The sequence below is a fragment of the Rhagoletis pomonella genome, unplaced genomic scaffold, assembly GCF_013731165.1.
Source record: "Rhagoletis pomonella isolate Grant_MI unplaced genomic scaffold, Rhpom_1.0 Rhpom_scaffold_00004, whole genome shotgun sequence".
NCBI lineage: Eukaryota > Metazoa > Arthropoda > Insecta > Diptera > Tephritidae > Rhagoletis > Rhagoletis pomonella.
Genome location: NW_023458558.1, coordinates 78,028,222 through 78,034,072, shown reverse-complemented (window position 1 = coordinate 78,034,072; position 5,851 = coordinate 78,028,222).

The window sequence follows — 5,851 nt, the reverse complement described above, 5'->3', positions numbered from 1 at the left end:
AAAAAAGTCATAGATGTCGGATTTTTTTTTTCAAATACCAACACATCTTAATTCAACTCGGAATGACGCTCATTCATCCTACCTTTCTCTTTCATCCTTTGAATGAGTTTATTAGCAAAGAAATAAAAAAAAGTGAGAAAATTCCTTTCCAATGAAGCCTCACAAGTCTAAATCGAAAGAATCGAAACGTAAGACGTATTCTGCGTCAAAACGCACATAAATAGTATGTCTAGGAACATAAATCTCATAAAAATTATGCAGTATTTTTGAATCGACGGCATACATTTGCAGTAATGGTAATCTTCTTAGAATTATTGTAGTTGTTCACACTTGCCTGGTTATCAGCTTATCAGGTTAAAAATTGTTATGTATTTTATTGTTGTCAACTGAATCAAAAATATAACCACATAGTTCAACGAGAAAACCGAGCTAGTTCATTTAGGTCAATAACTACCCAACCCAATTGGCTATTAATATTGGAAGACTCCTGAAGAGAACCAGAGTTTTCCGATTTCAACATAAAAAATAGGAGTATATTTTTTTCCCTGCAGAACAATCCTAGGGGGTGGCGGGATTAAAATTCCTACTACACGGTTTTCGGACCACTCTAATACATAACTATGTAAGTAAAATTATATGCATGGAACAAATTAATAATCATGGTTGAACTGAAAACGTAATTGATTTTTGTTCCTGAATAATAATAATTGATTCGCCCGCTCCGATCGCGCTCACCCTCTCTGGTGGGGGAATGATGCTGAAGTGACAGTCCTTGGCCAGGTATAAATCCATGCTTACGAGTCTTTCTTCGCCGTCAACTAGATTACGCGTCTTTCTTCGCTATAGTTTTACTTAAGCGCCTTTTTTCGTAAACATTTTTTTAAACACCTTTTTCGGTCAGAATACTAGCGCGCCTTTATTGGTGTATAGTTCCGATTTGTTCTGTTTATTTAATTGTTTCTTCTTAAAGTTAAAACTTCTTAAATATTTCTTTCTTATTTACTTTTTTTTTTAGTTATATTCGTATATGTATATTGTATATTGTATTTACATACATATCAGACCTTGAGGGCCAGAGTAGCCTAAGCTCTTATTATCTTCTCCAACATCAGATTAAAGAAGTCACATGAAAGGCAGTCGCCCTGTCTGAAACCCCGCTGGTAGCAAACGGCTCGGAGAGGTCTTTCCCAATTCTTATGGATCTAGTGGTATTGCTCAACGCCAACACAGCCGTATCAGTTTCGCGGCTTTGAAATCGTCAAATATCTGGTATGTTTCGATCCTATTCCCGCGGGTCTTTTCCAAGATTTGGCGTATTATAATACCTGATCTACTCCTCGCCGCCGTTCTTGAATAGCTCAGCTGGCAGGCAGTCAGCTCCAGCAGGTTTGTTGTTTTTCAGCCGCGTAATTGCTATTCGTACCTCATCATAGTGAGGCGTTGGGACATCGACTCCATCATTATCGAATGGGGGTTCGGGTTCGTGTTCTCCACTACTTTTAGTGTTGCTGGCATTCAATAGAGTCGCATCCATAATTTAAGTATGTTCTGCACATCGGTCACTAGCTCGTCATGGTGGTTCTTACAGGAGTTCACCTTGGTCTTGGTCTGGTAAAATTTGTGGTCGCTTTTCCTGTCGGCCAGAATTTCAAGCAATTCGCACTCAGGTATTTCGACCAATCTCTACTTGTTACGGCTAATACGTACCTCGCTTCACTCTTCCAATCCCTGTACCGGTCCCACATAGATTGCGTTGCGTCCGATCGCAGCGTGTCCCTATAGGCGGCGTCTTTTTTCTCTGCAGCTTCTTGACGCTCCTCATCGAACCAGTTGTTCTTACGGCCTCGCTGAAATCTGACAACATCTTCGACGTTGAGATTTACTTGCATTGTTGGACGCACAATTTGTGTTGCACAGGGACGGGTGCGTATCATGGCTGCATGGCTGCCAAGTCGATATTTGGACCTCAGAGTGTACGTACGTTTAAAATAGTGGGACCGTTCCTTCCACCTATAATAACATGATCGATTTGGTTTATCGTTTTTCGATCTGAAGACAGCATGATCGATCTTTTTATGCAGGAACCTAGTATCATGTTTCGGGACCCGGCGAAGTCGATCAGCCTCAGTCCGTTATCGGACGTTTCGTGGAGGCTGAATTTTCCAAAACAGGCGCAAAATATCCCTTCCTTGACCACCTTGGCATTGAAATCGCCAAGCACGATTTTTATATATTGACGGGGGCAGCGATCATATGTACGCTCCAACTGCTTATAGAAGAGATCCTTGGACGCCCCATCCTTCTCTTCCATGGGCGCAGAAAAGCGAGATGTTGAATGCTCTTGGCGTGAACTCCAGTACTCGGCGACGGAGTCTCTCTTCCACCACAAATCCAACACCGAATTGGCGCTCCTTTAAGTGGCAGCTGTAGTAGACGTCGCATGGCTCTACGCTTACCTTGGCTTGCCTCGTAATCACATCTCTTGGATGGCGGTGATGTCTTCCCGAGGATAACAACCAGCCAGGAAGAGGCCCCTTCCCCTTCAAGGTCATCAAAATAAGGAGGTCTCATCCGAGGCATGGTTTTCTTTTTCATCGAGGGGGGTTTTAACGTGGCGGAATCCAAATCCACAGCACGTGAGGTTTTACGCCTTATCATTTTAGCTCGCTCCCAAACGGGTGTTTGGTCGCTACCCAGATGATACGTGGATATAAATATCACCACGTAGTGAGCTGGCCACTCGCAGGCAAACGGCTGTCAAAATTTTTTCCCCAATTACGTGTTAGTCAATAAACTATGTCGGGGTAACATCTTATGATTAGTTTTCAAATTCCGTCAGCTGTTCGCTCTGTACTGTTCTGGATACTTTTCTCTTGTGAGAGAATAGATTACACTTCGCCGAAATTTTGCAACTGGTATTTTTTTACTGGGGATTTTTAACGAACTCTGCTATAGCTTGAGAAATAATACATTTAAAGACAATTTTATCAAAGTTGATATATCTGACTCTTCGCTGGATGTATTACACAAATACTCCTGTGTTCTGTGCGGTTAATTGATAATTCTGCATTTTATTTACTGAATTTTTTCAAATAATAACGAAATTTTAGTTCTCGAGTGAGTAATTTCGAATTATCAGAATCTTGAGTTATTGAGCAAATAACATGACCCAGGTTTACCCAGCCCTTACCTGATTTCGCTAGCTCAATTAAATAAATTCTTGCAGATTCCTGCTCGTCTCAACTCATCAAGAATTTGCAAAGCCCTTGGTTTTTCGCACCAAGTACATATTTTCTAGGGTGATTGGCTCAGTTTTTCCAAACCAGTTTTGACCGGTCCTTTTTTGAATATTTTAGTCGGGGCATTTTAATTAAGTTCTAAAATAGGGCGTTCTTCAATCAAATTCTGAAATAGGACGTTGTTGAAAAGATTTCTGAGATAGAGTGTTTTCGAACTGGCTGCCGCGATTCATAGGCCGATCTTCCACTAAGTCATCGGTACGTAGTTATTGGGTGTTGAATTTCGCAAGCGCAAGTTCTATATATCAAACAAATTTTCAGCTCATATCAACCGACTTTCTAGAATGGCTTGTCGCTACTTTTATTGACGTCGCATGGGGACCTTTCACTTTTGCTGACTTTCAATGGCAATTTGCGGTTTCAAGAAAATTTTCGTTCTTGGCACTTTTGATCCGTGAATTTTATTTCTAATAAATTAAATCCAAATGTTTGTGCTAAATCATAAAAATTTTATAAACAGAGAACATAAAAATATGCATTTACCTAAAAATAATATAATATAAATGCATATTTAAAAGTATAGCTACGGCGACAATATTACCCAACGTAAAATGAAGGACATATTTTCAAAATGATTTGGGAATACGTACATACATACAACTTGGTAAGGTACTTATACCCATATCGTAATTTAAATCAAATATTTCTAAGTCAATTATATTAATTAATTGTACAAGTTCGCTTTCTTGGAAGGCGCTGTAACTGGATGTTAACCGATTCCGAAAAATTTAACCAAATCCTTATCAAGAACTTCGCCATCCTCTGCTGCCAAAATGCGTTTATTATAATTCATATTACACGATGAAGCAAGCGGGGGTTTATTGTTCTTTTTCAGTGGCACTGGAAACTCAGCATGCAACACGATCCTGGGCACAACTTTCCCTGTATTTTTGAGAACAATGAATTTTACTCAAAGTATATTAATTTTCCTAGGACATTGTCTAAATATTAGTTAGTTATTTTTTCAATTATATAAATTTCCCCTATCAGTATTAGAAAGGATTCCTGATTTATAGATTGTACAAAGGTTAACGACTAAATAAAAAACCCTTAAGTAGGGTGTGAAATAAACTGGCGAAGGTTTTCATAATATTTTAAAAGGGAAATTTTTATTTTTTCAAATTTTTTTTTTAAATGACCTTTGGAAAATTCAGAGTCGATTTAAAGGACAGTTTAAGAAATAAAGAACAAAAAAAACATATTGAAAAACATTATAAAAATAAAGAACGGATGGTCACCGTAGGTATGGCGCATATTTTAACTATCAAGCATATTTTTTTAAAAAGACTATTTAAAATGTTTTGTTAATGTTTTTTAAATTTATATAAATGCGTAACTTAAACATATTTTAATTTTATCATTAAAAATCTGGCAGCAATTTGCATTCTGCAAAATTTTTATACTACTATTTATATATTAAAAAAATTCAAGTTGTGGGACTGTTAATTTGGGTAGAAAAGTATAAGGGACCCAGTTTTTGTATCTTCTTCACTAGAGCAGTTTGAACTTGCTATTCTCCCTCAAGTTGAGTGTTGCTTTTCTCATCGGCTGTAAAATTGTGCTTCGGAAATTTGATTTTAAAATAGTGGTTAAAGCACTAAATCAAGGCATATCAAACAGGTAGTAGCATTAGTGCAAAAACAACATTTGCGTGTATTTTGTTGTTGCTTCTGGTATCGAAAGTGTCAAAAACTGTTCTGATTTTTTTCTTCTAAATCAAAGCATGCCATGTGAAATACGAAAAAAAATTCAAAATTTAAATTGGAAAAAAATTAAAATTGTTGCAACTTACTTTCTTAGTAACTATGTTTGCTTCTCGAAGCATGGATCCATCATTTGCAAAGCCCAGTAATGAGCGGTTGTGCTGCTGAGTTAGGCGAACATTCCAAAAACTGATATTGAATCGCTTGTTTTATATGGAAAAAGGTTTCACATGCAAATAGATTTTAACACTTTGGAATTTTTGTGAGAATAAATAAAAAATATTTGAGCATTTCGAGATGAAATACTCTACTAAATTATTTTTTGCGAGATAAATAGCGTTTCTAACGTTATCTTAAATAATCTAAATCAATTAGGGAGTTCACAAGGTGTTGTGTACTGTCGTATTGTTGTATCTCGTAAATTTTAATCGACTAAAACTATACTTAAGGGATTCGCAAGCCAACATAAAAGTCGCATGGTGAAATTTTACACCGTTATGAAATAGTTGATTGTTGTTTTGAGCAGGGACGTGAACCGGTTTTGAACCGAACCGGTTTTGAACCGGAAAACCGCTTTTTTCTATTAATTAACTGAACCGTTAACCGAACCGAAATTTTCCACAAATGTTTGATCCGAACCGAAAACCGAACCACTTTCCATAAAGGTTTGAAGGTCCGTTTCAACCAATTTTTAATAGATAAATGTACCCACTTTTTTTTTCTTTTTGTTAAACATGGTAATACCTACCATGTTTGTTTACCATGTGACAATATCAAATGTAAAGGCACACGGTTAAAAATTTCGGTTTTAATTTTAAACTTTTTGGACTACATATATGACCAAACTAA